This window comes from Pseudophryne corroboree, chromosome 9 (genome assembly GCF_028390025.1).
Source record: "Pseudophryne corroboree isolate aPseCor3 chromosome 9, aPseCor3.hap2, whole genome shotgun sequence".
NCBI lineage: Eukaryota > Metazoa > Chordata > Amphibia > Anura > Myobatrachidae > Pseudophryne > Pseudophryne corroboree.
This window is the reverse complement of record NC_086452.1, coordinates 298,103,511-298,123,658: the sequence shown is the minus strand read 5'-3', so window position 1 is coordinate 298,123,658 and position 20,148 is coordinate 298,103,511. Positions and strand designations below refer to the sequence as shown.

The following is a 20,148-nucleotide window of genomic DNA, read 5'->3' as shown; positions in this document are numbered from 1 at the left end:
CCGGTGGGCTCCGGGTTGTTGCGTCTTGCTGGCGCTGCCTCCGGCGGGTTCCCAGGGTGTGGGCGCCGCCATTGCACCTGGCGTTCACGGGAGCGTGGTGGGCGAGTGACGTCATCGGCCCCTTCCGCCAATTGGGAGGGAGTGGGAAGTTCAAAGGAAGACGCCGTGCAGAGCTCCGGCGCCTGAGTATCGTCTCTTCTATGATCACCAGTGCTAGCAGCGTTCAGTGAGTTCTTTAACTGAACGTCTCCTGTGTACCAGCGTTTGCAGAGTATCTCTCAGTGGAACATTCCTTGTGCTTCCAGCGTTTGCAGAGTATCTCTCAGTGGCACATTCCTTGTGCTTCCAGCGTTTGCAGAGTATCTCTCAGTGGAACATTCCTTGTGCTTCCAGCGTTTGCAGAGTATCTCTCAGTGGAACATTCCTTGTGCTTCCAACGTTTGCAGAGTATCTCTCAGTGGAACATTCCTTGTGCTTCCAGCGTTTGCAGAGTATCTCTCAGTGGAACATTCCTTGTGCTTCCAGTGTTTGCAGAGTATCACTCAGTGGAACAATCACTGTGCTACCAGCATTACAGTGTATCACCTAGTGGAACATTCACTGTGCTACCAGCGTTACAGTGTATCACTCAGTGGAACAATCACTGTGCTACCAGCATTACAGTGTATCACCTAGTGGAACATTCACTGTGCTACCAGCGTTACAGTGTATCACTCAGTGGAACAATCACTGTGCTACCTGCGTTACAGTGTATCACTCAGTGGAACATTCACTGTGCTACCAGCGTTACAGTGTATCACTCCGTGGGACATTCTCTGAGTTACATTGTTTCTCTTAGGGGGACACCTCCTGTGTTTCCTGTATTCTATAATATCTCCAAGTGGAACGCCTTCCATACTTCCAGAGTTACACTGAATCTTAAATCCTCATTCATTTCTTCAACATCGCTCACAAGCTTCTCATTCTTCAACATCGCTCACAAGCTTCTCGTTCTTCAACATCGCTCACAAATTCTTTATTCTTCAGTGTGCTTCACCATCGTTCTCAAATCATCGTTCATTTCTTCAGCATCGCTCACAAGTTCTTCATTCTTCTGTGTGCTTCACCATCGTTCTCAAATCCTCATTCATTTCTTCAGCATCGCTCACGAGTTCTTCATTCTTCTGTGTGCTTCACCATCGTTCTCAAATCATCATTTAATTCTTCAGCATTATACGCCAGTTACTACGGCTAGTTCTGCATGAGGAAAACCTACATCCGGCCATCCCTGCTCCGGCCCAGCTGTGGTTCCTCTTTCCGATCATCGGAAGAACCCCCGAGTTCTCAACACTCCGAACCCAGGTCAGTGACAGGATGTAATTATAATTAGACAGAGTTTGATATTAAATTGTGATAGAATAATAAAATAATTGTGTACCAATGATGTATTTACTGTTAGTTTAAATTAAAATATGGGGTCTCTGGATATATCTGTTGAATATACAATATAAAGGGATCTGAGCATTATGGGAATGTATTCTAGTATGGGGGTATTAATTACCTTGAATTTATTAAGTTACCCTCATTCTATCTCATCTGTATGATGCTTTGTTTGTATAATAATTTTTAATGTGTAATATATTGTTTTCATTTTAAACCTCTTGGTAATTATCTGACTGTGAGACACTTTTCTTTGTTAGTAACTAGTCTTTAATGTGCTCAGTACTCTTCCCTTTATGATAAGGGTTCGTTTTAATTAAGGTCTATAATTAAAAGCCAGCTGTATTAGCAATTAAGTATGAGGTAAAGAGTATAAAGGGCTAAAGAATTTCAAAGGCGATACTTCTGATGAAACAGCCCCTGTTTCGAGTATCCTGCTATCCCTTCTGCTGAACGATCCACGCTGGGAGCTGCATCTTGTCCTGCTGATCGATCCACAACGGGAACCGCAGCCGGAGACGGGCAGCTAAAAGCTCCGGACAGATCCTTCTCACTGCAGTGTAATCTACAGGTAGCCGGCACCCGAATCAGCGAAGGAAATCTCTGTTGGTCCGTATACTAATAGAGACGGGGGTAAGCACATTGTGTGAATAGACTGCTGCTTTAGAGCGGGTTACGCTCTGATTTTAATTGAGACATTGAACTGTGTTTAACTGTTCACCCCAGCAAAGTCTCTTAATAACCGGACCAATATAGTCAAGTGCTGTAACGGAGCTAACAGTGACGAATCCCTTAAACTGAATAGAACTCTGTGGTGTACCCATCTATAAATCATTTAATATGTGGATCATACAATGGTTATAAAGGACAACAGTGAACTTTTGCAATAAATTAGCCCATGCGTGGAGTGTGCACACTCTGGAGACCTCTCTATATAACAAAGAACACCTGAGGATTATTCTGGAATTGTAACATCTTTTCAGTGTATCAAAGGGAGCCTCTTAGTGCTAATAACAAAAAGGTTACTGCATAAAATCTTAGCAACATTGTAGCTTTAACAGCATTTCAGCAGAATGGTTTTTTTTTTGTTTTTATGAAATTGTGTGTTTATTGGTAATAATGGTATTAAGTATATTTTACATTTTTCACTTTTGGAGACAGCGCTTTCTATTGTTTTTTGCTTGTTTATCCATATTATTTGAGGTACAGCACCTCAAATATTAAAGCTGCAGTCACCAATTCAGTGTTTTTATAGGTGTCTCACAGTCAGTATACTAGCGCCCACTTCCTATATAGTTATTTTGTAAGTTCTCAAGGCTATTCAAGCTCCCCCATTTAAATTATTGCACCTGGTGGATCTCAAATGGATGACAGCTAAAACTCTATTTCTACTGCCAATAGCTTCAGTTAGGAGGGTATCAGATTCAGATTTAGGGGCACTTTCGTGTCGCCCCCCATTTCTGGTCTTTCATCCAGACAGAGCAGTTCTTATAACCAGGTGTGGTTATCTTCCTAAGGTGGTCTCTAAATTTCACCTTAATGAAGAAACTGTAGTTCCGGCCTTCCAAATGCCTGACCTCACTGTGGGAGATGCATCATTAGATGTAGTTCTTGCACTAAGGATCTATGTGGATCGCACCAGTAACTTCAGAAGAACAGATGCTCTCTTTGTCCTATATGGATTCCATGAGAGGATGGCCTGCTAACAAGCAAACACTGGTGAGATGGCTTTGAATGACGATCTCAGAAGCCTACTCTCGAGCTGATCTCCCTATCCCGGATAATGTCTCTGCCCATTCTACCTGCTCAGTCGGACCCTCATGGGCAGCCTGCCATGGTGCCTCAGCTGAACAACTCTGTAATGTAGCCACGTGATCATCTATCAATACGTTTCTAAGATATTATGCCTTTGATACCTTTGCCTCTCTGCTGCGTTTGGGCGTTGGATTTTCCTGTCAAATCAGGAGCGTCCTCTCCCTTAAATTCTGCGTTGGCACATCTCCATGTCAAACCTGTGGATCAACTATGGACCCTGAAGAAGAAAACAAGAGTTATGGTTAACTCTGTTTCTTTGAGGTCCATAGGATCCACCGGGTGACCATATGCACCTAATTAAAGAATCTTTCACTAACTCCCGATCCTTACCCAACCACCTGCACCCCATGTCAATCCTGTGGACCTCGAAGAAACAGAGTTTACCATGGTAAGTCTACCGTCACTCACATTTACATCATTTGAAGTACATTCCATCAGGATTTGCACTCCTTTCTCTCTGCGTGTTACAGCTGTCTATCGCCCACCTGGGCAAACCAATTTCTGGAAGATCTTTCTGTCTGGCTCCCTCACTTCCTATCCTCTGACATCTCAACCATCATAATGGTATCAACACTCTTCTAATCCTCTTACACTACTAACATTCCACTTGGTCCTATACCCTCACTAGTAAGTAAAGCTCTGCTTTCTGTGCGCATCCCAAACTAAAATCAGAAATCTCTCTCTCTCTACTGGTATCTTTCCTTCACTGTTCAAGCATGCAGTGATTACTCCCATTCTGAAAAAAAAAAATCTGACCCAAACTCTCTCTCAAACTACCGTCCCATCTCTCAGCTCCCATGACCCTTCAAGCTACTTGAAAGACTTGCCTACACTCACCTCACACAGTTTCTTAACTAACACAACTTTTTGGACCCACTTCAAATCAGGCTTTCGTTCCCAACATTCCACAGATACAGCACTAACTAAAGTAGTGAATGATCTCGTCACTGCTAAGTCTAAAGAACACTACTCACTTATTATTATTCTAGAGAACTCTGCTGCTTTTGACACTGTTGACCACTCTCTTCTCATACAAACACTACTACTTTCTTGGTACTCATCCTACTTATCTAATTGCTCTTTCAGTATCTGCTTCTCTGAATCAAAAAACAGAAACGTAGAAAGAGCTGGCAAACTGTATATTTAAAAAAGTTTTATTTTCTGTTCAGAATATATTTAAAAAAAAACAACATACACCATACCAGCTGATCGTAAAATTAGACATAATTCCACCTATGTGTAAATGCTAAACAGACTTTCTGGTACTCAGTGACGACATATAGTTAAACTAACAATCTGCTTCCATTTAGACAGCATATAGATACATTTATTCGCCACTAAGAATAAAAAAGTATAACATCCATTTAATAGTGGTTCATATCACAATTAATCTTTCTCCACCATCAACATAGAAAAGGGCTTTTTTGTAATGATCTCAAATTCCTCTGTGTAGAAATGTTATTATTATGTCCACGTTTTTTTAGAAATCACTTAGCTTGTCAGTATTTATAAAGCTTCTATCCCAAGCAGCAGAATGGTGTTAGAATATTAATAGATTTGCAGCTCTGTTTAAGCAGTAGCAGAATGTTTAAAGCATGCTTATTTGTTAGGTGTTTAGCATAGCTATTAGAATTTATGAATTACCACGTCCTTCTTCTGTAATGTAGCAGTTTTTTGGGCTCCTAGGCTCCCGTCTCTGGGCGCTTGTTCCTTTTAGAGAGCCATATCTGGAGATCTGTAGAGAGTCCAGTGGATAATGCAGAGATATGGAGGCTTGTGTAGATAAATCAGCTGGTATCCATAAGACAAGTAAAAACCGTGTTTATCCGCCGCCTCCGTTCAGCAGCTTCCTCAGTCAGTATATTTGTACTGTGTCCTGAGCTTTATTTATTCCAAATTTTGCAGTGTGCGCATGCATCCCTTTCAGTTTTGGCCAGCGGGCATCTTAGATCTTCTGGCCGGTTTACGTTCCACCTATGCGTTCCATCTTTGCGCATGCGTGGTGGCCATTTTTAAGAAAGCAGATTTGCGTTCCATGCACCTCCTGTGCGTTTCACCCTTGTACAGCAAGGGGAACTCGCTGTGTATAGTGTTTTTATCCTCATATATAGGAATATATTAGACTCCAATCTGGACATATTTTCAATGTGGACATATTTTTTAAAAGGCAGGATTCACAGACAAAGGACGCAAATTACTTAGTTTACATAGTTTAGAAATAGCATTTCAGGGATGTGTGGCCTAACCACCAAGACGGGCAGACGTGCCTCTACAGAGCTCCCTCTAACCAGTGCTATTTTAACACCCGCTGGCCCTACTACTGGTTCCTCTGGACCCTACTTACCTCTGCCTGGCCACCCCATGTTAAGAGGCATGTTCCGCGGAGACGGGGGACACATTTAGCTGTTCCTGCAGGTTGTGGCCTCCTCTCTCTGCGCAAGCTGGGACCTGCCGTTCTGCTGACATGCGGGGACCGCACAATGGACGTCTCCCCACACTTGGAGCCAGGGATCATCCTCCGGCTGCTACCCTGCCTCTCGTCCCCCCTCTGTTTAAGTCCTGACTCCTGCTGCTGCCCCTACGTCAGCGCCCGGAGCCGCAGCAGTGAGCCCACACAGAGCTCTCCTTGCCTGGCGGCTGTACTCCGATCATATCACCAGCGGTCACCCGGTGCTGCAGCGTCTCCTCTCCTCACCCACTGTGGTGCTGCCTGGTTGTTAGACAGGGTGGTAATCTCATCCGCACCTCGTTCTCTGAGCCTCGGGAGGCGGCCAGCAGAGTTAGTGCTGTGCTGGGGGCTGGCGGCCATATTGAAAACAGAACACTGTGAGACACTGTGAAGCTGCAGTTTCCTCAAGTCGGATGCTGACTGCCCAGTGACACTGAAATCTGCCATACTATCAGGTACTGTGGGGCAGACTTCTGACTTGTGGCTTGGGGTGCTCCTGTGATCCCTGGCTGGTTCAGAGACCCGATAGTGCCACCTCCTTCTTGTAGCATATTAATGCCACTAGCTTGCTACCACCTTACTCTGCCCTAGACGACAGCTGAACAAGCAGTGGAAGTCTGTCCTGCTGTGAGAGCATTTGTGTAGTGCAGCCTTGGACATTAATATCGCACTGCCTCTCAGTTCTGATTGACTGCCTCCCTGCGCCAGAGGCAATATAAATTCACCAAGCTCGTCCTGTTTCTGTAAATCAAGGGCCGCATGGCTATTACCGGTCTATCTGGCCCCTCAATTTGCTTCGCTGTCCGATCCTCGGATAACCATCCGCTACACCAAGGGCTCATCCAGCTTTTATGGAATGCAGCGACATCATGCATCAATTACAACTCCATGGTAGTGTCCATCAGTGGTATTTTTCTGGCCCCTAAGTTTCATATATCTGCATAACTCAATTTAGTCGTTTCAACACTACGGTTTTCGTTAGCCTCGAATTCCAGTTCATCCCTCCATACAGTTCTTCTACATCTCAAGTACTCCAACTACCGGTCATCATGAGTAAATCTAGCACCACTACTAGAAAGAAAGTTGAATAAGATATTTCACAACATTTCCATAAAAATTATAAGTCGTCCTCCTCGCCGGATCCTCACTCACCCCGCCTTACCCAGTTAGACACAGGCGAAACCCCCTCGCCTACCCTGTCGACTAAGGAAGACATCTTGGCTTTACATTCTCTCATAATGGACTTCAAGGAATCTATGGAATCCAAGTTGGATAAGGCGGTCACTTCAATCAGATCTGACCTTTCGTCACTTTCCTCTAGTACTTCGAAATTGGAGTCGCGCCAAGAGACCCTCCAAAAGCTCCATAACGAGATTGTCAGAGATGTCGACCATATCATTCAAGATTTATCGGATTTACGTACCAAAAAAGAGGATTTGGAAAATCGTGAAAGGAGAAATAATTTGCGGATCCCTAACATCCCAGAATCCATCCCCCCAGTGGATCTGGAAGCATACCTCCACAAATTATTTTCCTATATCGTTCCAGACATCAGAACTAGGCAGCTTCAACTGGAAAGAGCCCATAGAGCTCTGCGACCTAAACCGCATGATGGTGATCCTCCAAGAGATGTCATCATGCACTTCCTTAGCTTTAAAGACAAAGAACTGGTCCTTAATCCAACCAGGGGAAAACTACACGTGCTATCTGAAAACACAAAGTTGCAGTTTTATCAAGATCTAGCTCCGTCTACAGTCATTAAAAGAAGAGAACTCAGTGACCTGATAGGCGCTCTCCATTCACATGGGATCCGCTATCAGTGGGGCTTCCCTTTCAAACTACTAATCAATCTTAATTTAAAGACAGTTGTCATTAGAGATCCTAGGGAGGGCAAGGACTTCCTGGCTCACCTGGAGGACTCTAGTGCTTCACCTGCGACCTCCTCCATTCCATAACGACACCTGTCACTCTCATAGTTCTGGTTCGGTTGAACACTCCTTTCGAGACTGTCTTCAGGAACTTGCAAGTATGTGTTTCAATTACATGTTCTAATATGTCAAACTTGGGAAACACCACGACTATTTTTTGACCTGTTTTGCATACTCGGCTCACCCCAGATATGCGGTTGTTGTATTCTATATCTCTTTTTGAGGGTACCTGATGGGTCTCAAAGCTCCAACTATGTTGAAATGTATGGAGCACTAAGTTTCTTGCTTCTGTTGTTGGGTTTTTGTTTTTTCAGTTGTTCTCAGACAATCATTTATCATGCCTCTTATATTTAATCATTTCTTGTACTCAAATTCATGTCTACGTCAGTCTTCATTCTAAAAAACATGCCTATTTTTCTTTTTGTCTTATTGTATCTCCTCATTGATGCCCTGGGTAAGATTGACAAACCTTTCATATATGCTATTTTGGTACGAATGACAGTTGGTTCACTCTACCGGCAGCTATTTAACTTCGGCTTCTCCGGGGCATCACGTGGACTTTTACAATAAGAGACGACGACTCCTGCTTCAGATGTCATTTTATAGGTTCATTGTTGTTATTTGATTTTCATGACCTAATTCATTGTTGATGTTCTATTTTTGTTTATATGCAACTTTGTCTCTTGTACTTTCTACCAAATCGGGCCAATGCTATTATTTTTCTTGTTCACACACCACCGGAGGGACACGACCCTCATCGCTGCACCCGCCTTTTTGTCTTTCCTATTTCATTAACTTAGGTGTTTTTCCTATAATACTATCTCCCCATTTCCCCTTGAGGTGGCTTACGTGTTAATCGGGTCTACCTCAATTTGGACCACTTTGGTCCCGATTTCTGTGTGCTTACTCCTCCGCTGACGTGAGGAATTTCCACACAGACTCCCCCTCTCCTCATCCCGATACTTTTCAACTCTTCTTTTCTTCTTTTAGTCCCTGAAGAGTCGGGAACTCCTTCCTCCCTTCCCTTTTTCTCTCCCTCTTTCTCAGCCCCAGTTCATGACATCCATGAACGTAAAAGGTTTAAACACTCCTCACAAACACTCTTCTCTGTTTAATTTTCTTGCAAAGCCTTAGATCAGGGATTGTTTTTATCCAAGAAACACATTTCAAAGCCTCCTCGCACCCATCATTAGAGTCTAAGCGATACTCTAACGTCTTTTACTCATGTAGCCAAACTAAACATAATGGAGTGGTCATCACTATCAATAATAAAATCCCGTTTACTCTTGACTCGGTTCATAAGGACTCTGATGGGCGTTATATCATCCTGACCGGTAAACTGGGGTATTTGAAGTGTACAATAGCTAACTCTGGCCAGGCATCTTTTTTTCATGCCTTTTTTGCAGATTTCACCAAGGTTAGAAAAGGCATCGTAATAATGGGAGGAGATTTGAATGCAGTTCTTGATATTTCACTGGATAAGTCCTTCTCTTCCTCCCAACAGCAAATCAGCACTTCCTCCCGTTCTTTAAACAAACATGTGAAGGAGTCTGGTCCTCTGATGTCTGGAGAGCTCTCAACCCCACTTTCAGGGATTATACATTTTTCAAAATTCTGCATCAAACTTACTCCCAAATAGACCTTTTTCTGTGTTGCTCTCTAACGGATTAACACATCGTAGGCTCCTCTATTCTTTCCAATCCGTGGTCAGAACACTCAGTTGGCACTGCTTCATTTTATTTTCAAGATACGCCAATGTCTCGCCCTCTGCGGTGTTTAAACAAAACGTTACTCAAAATTCCACATTTTCAGGATAAGATTAACTCTGCCATAGAGGACTATTTTTCTCTTAACATTACTGACGACACATGTTCTCCCTTGGTTTGGGAAGCACATAAGGCCATTGTTAGAGGCCATATCATTAGCTACGCCTCACACAGAAACAAGGAACACAAACTGAAATTTAAATCTCTCACTGATGATGTCCATAATTCAGAATCCCAACATAAAAGGTGCCCTACTTGAGCTTTATTTAATCAACTCACTGTTGCCAGAGCAGCTCTGAATGCATTACTAGCCAAAAAAACTGAGAAATCTTTACGCTGGCTTGTATAGACTCAGAGACTTCCCTGGGCTTGGATAAACCCATCAGATGTTCAATCTGATCCTGGAAGGATCTCCTTTCCACTCTCAAACTACTAAAGCCACAATCACAGTTATTCCAAAGCCTGGCAAGGACTCTCAGTCTATCGCTAACTATAGGCCCATTTCACTTCTCAACACTGGCTTGAAACTCTTTGCCAAAATCCTAGCCAATAGACTTAATCAGATTCTCCCCACCCTGATTCACCCGGATCAATTGGGCTTTGTCCCCTCCAGACAAGCATTGGACAACACTAGACGGACCATTGATCTCATCCACTACATTAACGTCAATAAATTGCCCTCTCTGGTGCTTGCCCTGGATGCGGAGAAAGCCCTCAACAGAGTATCTTGGCCATTTATGCATCAAACTCTTTTGCAATTTGGTCTTCGAAGGAAATTCCTACAAGCCATACAGGCTTTGGCCCTCATTCCGAGTTGTTCGCTCGCTAGCTACTTTTAGCAGAAATGCAAACACAAAGCCGCTGCCCTCTGGGAGTGTATCTTAGCATAACAGAATTGCTAACGAAAGAATAGCAATTGCTAATGAAAGATTAGTAATTCTGCTATTAGCAGAATTGCTAACGAAAGCAATTTCCTTGCAGTTTCTGAGTAGCTCCAGACCTACTCCTAGATTGCGATCACCTCAGTCCGTTTAGTTCCTGGTTTGACATCACAAACACACCCAGCGTCCGAACAGCCACTCCTCCGTTTCTCCAGCCACTCCTGCGTTTTTACCTGGCACGCCTGCGTTTTTTAGCACACTCCCTGAAAACGTCCAGTTTCCGCCCAGAAACACCCACTTCCTGTCAATCAGCAGAGCGATTGAAAAGCTTTGTTCGCCTGTGAGTAAAATAGCATAGTTTTGTGTAAATTTGCTTAGAGCGTGCGCCCTGCTGTGCATACGCATGTGCAGAACTGCCGGATTGTAGCCTATTAGCAATTCTGCTAAAATTAGCAGCGAGCGAACAACTCGGAATGAGGGCCTTTATATCTTAGTCCGTCGGCCGTGGTTCATGCAGGTGGCCTACTATCTGATTCCTTCTCAATTACCAACGGAACCAGGCAAGGGTGCCCCATGTCACCCCTCATATTCGCACTTATTACTGAACCTCTCGCATCTCATATTCGTGCCAATCCCGACATTTCAGGCGTGTCCATTAATCGCTCTTACTATACCCTTTCCTTATTTGCAGATGACATCCTCCTAACATTGACCAAACCACTCAGCTCCCTTCCGAACCTTTTTTGCGAACTCTCCATCTACGGTAGTCTATCGGGTTATAAAATAAATCAGTCAAAATCTGAGGCACTACCACTCCATATCCCGAGGGACACTAGGAAGCTACTGCAATCTAATTTCGAATTTTCCTGGCGAAAACGCTCACTGAAATATCTAAGTGTTCAAATAACTAAATCTTATAGCTCACTTTATAGTGCTAACTACCCATCTCTTTTTAGGTCAATTCACGAGGATCTACAGTCATGGCAATCATATTTTCTGTCTTGGGTTGGCCACATTAATGCAATAAAAATGAATGTACTTCCAAAACTACTGTATCTTTTAGAGACACTCCCAATCAGGGTCCCTATTCACACTCTTTGTGCTCTTCAATCTTCGTTCGGTACATTTATCTCTTACAAGTATGGTGAAACACCATTACCAAAACACTGCAGCTGCTAAACTGGAAAAATTTGCAAAAATTCAGGAGCAGAGGCACCTACACCCCCTGCTGTAGGTACTCAGCCTGACTCATTCAGCAAGCGACACTCAGCAAGCATTTAGAGGCTATAGCAAGTAGCGAGGAGGTTATTCAACAAAATAAAGGAAGTACAGTGCAAATTATCACTTCTGAGATGGAATATTCAACACACACGTGAGTGAATAAGGGAGGTGGAAACCCGCAGTTCGACCAAGGAGGACTTCTATAGCCCACTAAAATTTAATGTCTCCTTTATATCTCAGTAAGTCACTGCTATGCAGAATAAGATCCTCGATATTGAGGGATTACAGGAATATGTTGGATTACCGGAAAAGGAGGAAGGTTCCTTTGCAGAATTGTTCTTAGAATTTTGGCTACTTGAAATGTACTACTTGGCTACTTGAAATGTATGCAAAGGACTCCTTCGCCACTCAATTTACAGTGAAGCGGGCTCATAGGATTCCCAAACACCCTCCGTCACCGGGTGCACCTCCTCGCACTTTCATCGCAAAGTTGATACATTACAAGGATCGAGATACTGTTTTACGTTTCACTCTACGTCCAGGCCCTCTTTTTTTTAGAAAACTTATCATCATTCTTTCGTTTTTAGTTTGGGCTAACAAACCCCCCAGGATCAGTGTGAATACTCTTACTAGATCTAGATTTGACGGCGGACTGGCACTTCCTCACTTTTTACTATTATGTATAGTTCGCACACATGTGTTTGTGGATTCAAAATTAAAGCCTGGTATCCTTTTCTGCTGCTTTGATTCAAAATGTGGCCCCAGGTTACACTCTTTTGCAAAACATTACTAAGTGGTGAATCCTTTCCACAGCGCCCTCCCATATTCCCTCAACCTCTTAAAATATGGCACGAAGTAGGGACCTTCTTTAAGTACAATGACCTTGATCCCGATACCCCCCTCTGGCACTCTTGTTGGTTGTCTGAAGTGGGTAAATTGTCGGGCCAGCGGGTATGGGGAACCAAGGGAATAGTGACAATAAGGCAATTATACTGTACAGCATTTTTAAATCTTTCCAATAGCTGAAAGACTAATTCAATCTAGCGCATACCCTTGTGTACAGATACCTGCATTTTAGGCATGCTCTCCAGGTTCAGTTCAGGGACATTCCCTCTGTTTTCACTCCTTCCCGAGTTAAAAATGTCATTACAAATTAAAGTCAGGTTAAATATCTTTCCCTCTTGCCTACTCTATTTTATTGTCTAATTATCATAGTGATGCCCTCCCTCACTCACAGAAGCGTTGGGAAGAAGATCTGGGTTCTTTCAGTGAAGAGGGATGGGATGCGGCCAGAAAGTTTTCAAGTAAAGCTACGGTGTCTATAAGATACCAACAGATACAACGGTTTATCTTGCATAGAACTTACTTGATCCCTGCAAGACTACTTAAATTTGGTGGGCGATCCTCTGCCAGCTGTCCTAAATGTAGAAATGACAGTGGTTCCTTTTGGTATCTATTATGGCAGTGTCACAATCCGGGTAACTAGACACCATTTTCTGCCAGTTACGTGTTTCCTGAGATTGGCTCAGCGTTCCAGGGCCGGGGGTTCAGCTTGCTAGGTTGTGTATTGATTACCTTGTTTGTTGTTCCACAGCGCTGGCTCAGCGGCCTTCTCAGTGATGTCACTTACTATCAGTATGGTGTTCTCAGTCCCACCACGGCCAGAGCCGCCGCGCGCACAATCTTACGTCTTTGGAGCCAAAGGTGACGTTCTCTCTGTTCTTCGGCTGCCGCCGCCATCCCTATGCCGTTGTGTGTGTGAAAGAGTGTGGGCCTTCCGTTACTGCGGCCTTCGCCGCCATTGTAGTTTGGCACAAGGTTCTTTTCCCCTTCAAACTCTGCCATGGGCGCAGCCATGTTGGATGTAATCACATGTTACTCTTTCCACCAATCTGCTGTGCTGCTGGAGCCTGGGGTAATTGCAACCAATGCCTGCTTCCCAGCAGGTATAAATATCCTGTCCCAGCAACCAGGAAGCTGTCAGTGCTTCGTTTGTCATTCCGGTGATTCCAGTCTCTCCTCTGCGGTGAATGTTCCAGTCTTCAGTTCTCCAGAGACCAGCACCAGTTTAACACCTTGCGGTGCAGCCTGACTTCCCTGCCTTTGCACTCTGTTCTATTATCAACTCCCACCAGCAGCTTCCAGCGGAGCCTGGTTTATATTTCCTATCAGGACTTTGCTACTAATACCATTCATAACAACCCATATCATCTCAGTGCTACATCTGCGATCTCCAGCATCTACAAGCACTCCCCGCTAACTTCCTTGGGCACCGGTCTCATCCGGCAACACCCAGAGACTCTCAAGAACTACCTTATACCTTTTACAAATAACCACTGTGGTACAAGTTTAATAAAAGTCTTAAAAGCTATTTCCAGTTGTCGTGGTCACGCCTTCGGGCTTTGGTGCTGCAGCTGCTCTGCATGTCTAGGAGTCTCATCTCACCTCCTAAGTTCAGCTATCCATCAGCCCCTGCAACTGAGGCTTCCCACCGCTAGTGCCAGCCCTCAGTTGTGACAGGCAGTGTCCGATAATATTTAAATTCTGGTCGCATGTTAAAGCAGCAATAGTAATCACTGGTATTCCCACACAGGTGCTTACGCCCAAATTATGTGTATTAGGGGCTAGGGTGAAGGAAACACTTAGTGGACCAGATATACAATATATTGTAAATTGATCTGCTACTAGCTGAATACCTGTGCTTTGTTACGGGATGAGGATAGTAAATTAGAATTATAGTTGTTCGTTAATTTACGTTGGTTGGAGATCTAGTATATAGGCATATCTTGCTTCCCTGACCCACTTTGTGTAGTGGCCGGACCCCTTTTTGGTCCCACAAGGGACCCTGCTCTTCCCACTATACCACTCTCAGTCTGTGGCTTCTTGCTGCCTCCATTCCCATCCTCAAATCATGTCAATGCCCAGGCCCGGCGCTTACCACTCAGCAAAGGGATGCAAAGCAGGAAGGCGCCAGGCTAGAGAGGCGCAATGGCTGCTCTGCATTCCCGCTGCTGAGTTCCCCTGCTGATACCGGCTGCTGCGCCTGTCACACTCTATGACAGGCAGCGGCACCGGCATCATGAAGCCTCCTCTACTCCTCCCCTGTCACAGACTCACCTCACAGTGCAGTGTGCTGGGCGGATCTAATAGGGGTGGAGCTACACGGGAATAAGGGGTGGAGCTACACTGGGTCAGGCTGCTGTCTGCAACACAGAAGGATGAGTTGCCAGACTTCTTTATGTAAGCGGCTGGAAAGAGTGAGCGAAAGTGTGTGTGAGTGTATATGTATACAGTGTGTGTGTGTGTGTGTGTGTGTGTGTGTGTGTGTGTGTATACAGTATCTGTGTATATGTATGTGTGTGTATCTGTGATTGTACTGTATGTGTCTAATGTATGTACAGTATATGTGGTGCATGTGTGACTGTGCATCATAACGTGTGTAAGCGTCACTGCTACAGGGGGCGTTGCATCTTGTATAAGCGTCACTGCTACAGGGGGCGTTACGTGTGCAAGCATCACTGGTACAGGGGGCGTTACGTGTGTAAGCGTCACTGGTACAGGGGGGCGTTACGTGTGTAAGCGTCACTGGTACAGGGGGCATTGCGTGTGTAAGCATCACTGGTACAAAGGCCGTTGTGTGTGTAAGTGTCACTGGTACAGGGGACGTTGCGTGTGTAAGCATCACTGGTACAGGGAGCATTGCGTGTGTAAGCATCACTGGTACAAAGGCCGTTGCATGTGTAAGCGTCACTGGTACAGGGGGCGTTACGTATGTAATTGCAACTACTACAGGGGGCATTGTGCATAAGCGGCACTACCACAGGGGGCGTTGTGTGTGTAAGTGGCACTACTACAGGGAGCATTATGTGTAAATGCATTATGTGCGCTGTCCCTTTGTAAAGTATGGGAGGGCGCAAACTTATAATTTGCAGGGGGGCGCCGAACACCCTAGCACCGGCCCTGTCAGTGCCCCTATGAAATTATCCATTTATTTACAGTTTCTTATATAGCGCAGCACATTACGCATCTCCTGATATACTCTGTGCTGCTGGGGGACCCTGCTACTTGCACTATATAACTGTGTGTGTGGGTTCGTGCTACATCATCATTTCACTGCCACTGTCACAGCCCTGTTGTCACTGACATATCCTGATATAGTCTGTGCTGCTGGCCCACCCCTAGGGGTGCTAGGGGTGGGTTACCCTCACAGTGTTTGTTCCCAGATTGTAAGTCCTATGTGTACCAAGTGGGTGTAAATTGTTCCAGGCATTCCAGAGTTATGCTGTCTACTGAAATACTCTGTGCTGCTTCCTCTTTCCTAGGGGTGCAAGGGGTGTCTTCCCCCCACAGTGTTTGTTCCCAAATTGTAAGACATATGTGTACCAAGTTTGGGGTAAATTGGTCCTGGCATTCCGGAGTTATGCTGTCTCCTGATATACTCTGTGCTGCTATCCCCCCTAGGGGTGCTAGGGGTGTGTTACCCCCACAGTGTTTGTTCCCAGATTTTAAGTCATATGTGTACCAAGTTTGGTGCAAATTGCTGCAGGCATTCCGGAGTTATACTGGAACATACATATACACATACATACAGTGCCTTGCTAAAGTATTCACCCCCCTTTGCATTTTTCAGGTTTTTTTGCTTCACAACCTGGAATTAAAATGGATTGTTTGAAGGTTTGCATCATTTCATTCACAGAACATGCCTACAACTTTGAAGATTTTTTTTTTTTTTTTATTGTTAAGCAAACAAATAGGACGAAATAACAGAAAACTGCAGCGTGCATTAACTATTCACCCCCCTAAAGTCAGTACTTTGTAGAGCCACCTTTTGTGGCAATTACAGCTGCAAATCGCTTTGGATAAGTCTCTATGAGCTTGCCACATCTTGCCACTGGGATTTTTGCCCATTCCTCAAGGCAAAACTGCTCCAGCGCCTTCATGTTGGATGGTTTCAACTTGTGAACAGCAATCTTCAAATCTGACCACAGATTTCAATTGGATTGAGATGTGGGCTTTCACTAGGCCATTCCAAAACACATTTAAATGTTTCCCCTTAAACCACTCGAGTGTTGCTTTAGCAGTATGCTTCGGGTCATTGTCCTTCTGGAAGGTGAACCTCCGTCCCAGTCTCAAATCACAGGCAGACTGAAACAGGTTTTGCTCAAGATTTTCCCTGTATTTAGGACCATCCAGCTTTCCCTCGACTCAAAACAGTTTACCAGTTCCTGCTGCTGAAAAACTTCCCCAAAGCATGATGCTGCCACCGCCATGTTTCACTGTGGGGGATGGTGTTCTTGGGGTGATGGGATGTGTTGGGTTTGCGCCGGACATAGCATTTTCCTTTGTGGCCAAAAAGTTACATTCTAGTCTCATCTGATCAGAGCACTTTCCTCCATACATTGAGGAGTCATCCACATGCCTTTTGGCAAATTCAAAACATGCCTTCTTATTTTTAACACTAAGTAATGGCTTTTTTCTGGCCACTCTTCCATAAAGCCCAGCTCTATGGAGTGTACAGCTTATTGTGGTCACATGCACAGATACACCAGTCTCTGCTGTGGAACTCTGCAGCTCCTTCAGGGTTACATTTGGTCTCTGTGCTGCCTCTCTGATTAATGCCCTCCTTGCCCGGTCTGTGAGTTTTGGTGGCCAGCCCTCTCTTGGCAGGTTTGTTGTAGTACCATGTTCTTTCCATTTGAAGATTATAAATTTGACGGTGCTCCGGGGGATCATCAAAGATTTGGATATTGTTTTTATAAACCAACCCTGACTTGTACTTCTCAACAACTTTGTCCCTGACTTGTTTGGAGAGCTCCTTGGTCTTCATGATGTGATGCCTCTTGCTTAGTGGTGTTGCAGCCTCTGGGGCCTTTCAGAAAAGGTGCGTTTATACTGACAGATCATTGCACACAGGTGGACTTCATTTCACTAATTGTGACTTCTGAAGGTAATTGGTTGCACCAGAATAATTGAGGGGCTTCATATCAAAGGGGATGAATACATATACACTTGCCAATTTAAAAAAAATATGTATAAAAAAAAATTTATATAAATTTTTCTCATTTCACTTCACTTCTTTTGGGATACATACTACTGATCCTCCTCTGCTTTTATTATATAACTGTCAATATAATCACCTGTCACATATCAGATGTCTTTATTACTGTTGTTTGCATGGCAAATGCTATTAGTTAAAAGTGCAACTGTTTAAGACTATACTAGTGTGTCTGACACTTATTCTTCTATGTTCTGTAACCCTTGACATTGTTTATACAATAAAAACAATATATATATATATTTTTTTAAAAGCGCAAATACTGGCCAGTGGAACAATGGCGGCGAGTTTTATGGAGTGACTAATCGCGATTTACGGGTCTACTACAGTTTGCTGGTGCTTGGGATCCCGGTGCCAAGCATACCGGCGCCGGGATCCCGACCACCGGTATACCGGCAGCGGGGTGAGCGCAAAAGAGCCCCTTGCGGGCACGGTGGAGCGCTATGCGTTCCATGTTATTTATTCTCCCTCAAGGTGTGTCATGGATCCCCTCCAAGAGGGAGAATAGGTGTTGGCACGCCGGCGCTGGTATGCTGAGCGCCGGAATCCCGACAGCCGGCAGGTCAAGTGCCACCCTCGATTTACACTTTTAAGATTAGATGGACGTGTTTGGGTTTGCCAGGAGAACGTCAGATTACAGACTGTACAGTACCTACAATAAAGCATGGCGGAAGTGGCGGCGTTATGCTGTGGAGCTGTTTCAACTGGTTTGGTATGGGTCCACTAGTTGTAATGCATGGTCACATTTTCTCTGAGAAGTATAGAGATGTTCCTGATAACTGTGTTCTCCCTACATTGTGGTAGTTTTGTGGATATGATGTGATATGTTTTTATCAGGACGACAATGCCACCTGTTCCACCTGTCATATTTCTAGGGAGACGTTGGATTTGTATACAGAAGATCTGGTAACCCAGATGGACTGGCCAGCACAGAGTCCAGATCTTAACCTCTGGAATGAATTAAAGCGACGGGTGCGTTCTAGGCTGACTCAACCTTCCTCAGTGTCACAGTTGGTCATGATAGATAGATAGATAGATAGATAGATAGATAGATAGATAGATAGATAGATAGATAGATCTGCAGGATATTTTTAAAGTGGCAATCATTTACAAGGCAAAACTAGGTTGTAAATGATTGCTGCTGTAAAAATACAGCCATTCTCAGCTGACATCCCGCACCTCTGGAAACCTTGGACCCTATTACATATATCCCAAATTATGTGTCCAGTCACTGACTCAAAATATAAATAAATAAAAATAATGAGAGTTATGGTAGACTTATCTTTGTTAACTATCTTTCTTCGAGTTTCATAGGGTCTACATGGAGAACATCAAGGTTGTAGGTGGTGGATGACAGTCCTGGCACCAAACAGTTAAGCTTTCCGGCTTCCCAGAATGCTCAGCTCCTCTTCACTATAACCCCGCCTCCATGCTCAGGCAGGTCAGTTATGTTAACAAGTCCAAAGAAGGAAGTGGATAGGAGAGAAGAAAAATATTGTACACATAAGAACACATTATTCTCGCAGACAGGAGAAAGGAACCAGAGGCCATATGCATCAGGGTGGGTGCCCTGTGGACCCTATGAACACCCAAGAGGTAATAAAAGTAATGGGGGTTACACAAGGAGCGATTTTTGCCTATTTTCTAAGCGATCTGAATAGGTTGCTTAAAAATTAAGTAAAAATCGCTTCGTCAGTATGTCCCATAGTAATAACAATGCGCGGCCCCACGCGTCGCTATCAACGGCTCAGATCATTCAAGCATGCATTATCAATCTAGTCAGATCGCTTAGCAAGTGAGTTCAAATCGCCCATGTGTACAGAGGCGAGCAATAGCGATCTACATCATCCGAACCACTCCCTGCCTCTCCCTGAGCCATCCTCTTGTTATTCACACTGCTTAGCACAAATTGCCTACACTAAATCACTTAGCACAGATCGCTTGTGCACATCGCTACGTGTGTATGGACGATCTAGACTACGAGAAGCTCTAGGCAAATCGCATACATTAAATCGCTTAACACAAATCGCCTGCACTAATCACTCTGTGTGTATGCCCCATTAGTCTACCATAACTCTCGTTTTTCTTCTTCGGGATTGATAGGGCTCCACAGGGAGAACATTGGGGATGTCCTAAAGCAGCATTTTTAAGAGAGTGGACGCGTCTGAGAGGATAACAGAATCCTTCATCCAAAGGGAGCATCCTGGGATGCAAAGGTATGAAATGAGTAGAATTTTAGAAACGTGTGACTGGAAGACCATGTATCGGCCTTACATAATTGTTCAGGAGATGCCACACAGCTTGCCACCCATGAGGGACCTACAGATCTAATACAATGGGCAGAAACTGATGTTAGAACAGGCAAATCAGTTTTATTGTATGCTTTTGCAATAACCATTCTAATCCATCAGGCCAGTGTCTGTTTGTTAGCTGGACAGCCACGCTTGTGAAATTCATAAAGTATGAATAGACAGTCGGATCTTCTGATAGAATTGGTTTGGTTTATGTAGATATCCATAAGTACTACACGTACTACATCCAAGATCTGAAAGATCTGGTGCGACAAATGCTGGGACTATAATTTCCTGATCAAGGTGAAACCTAGAGACCACTT

General features: G+C 44.3%; 1 protein-coding gene across 1 annotated transcript in view; it reads right to left on the bottom strand.

Annotated features, from left to right (window-relative positions):
* SERHL2 (serine hydrolase like 2) overlaps nt 1–20,148 on the bottom strand; it is a 309,035-nt gene that overhangs the window by 66,530 nt on the left and 222,357 nt on the right. The window lies entirely within an intron of this gene.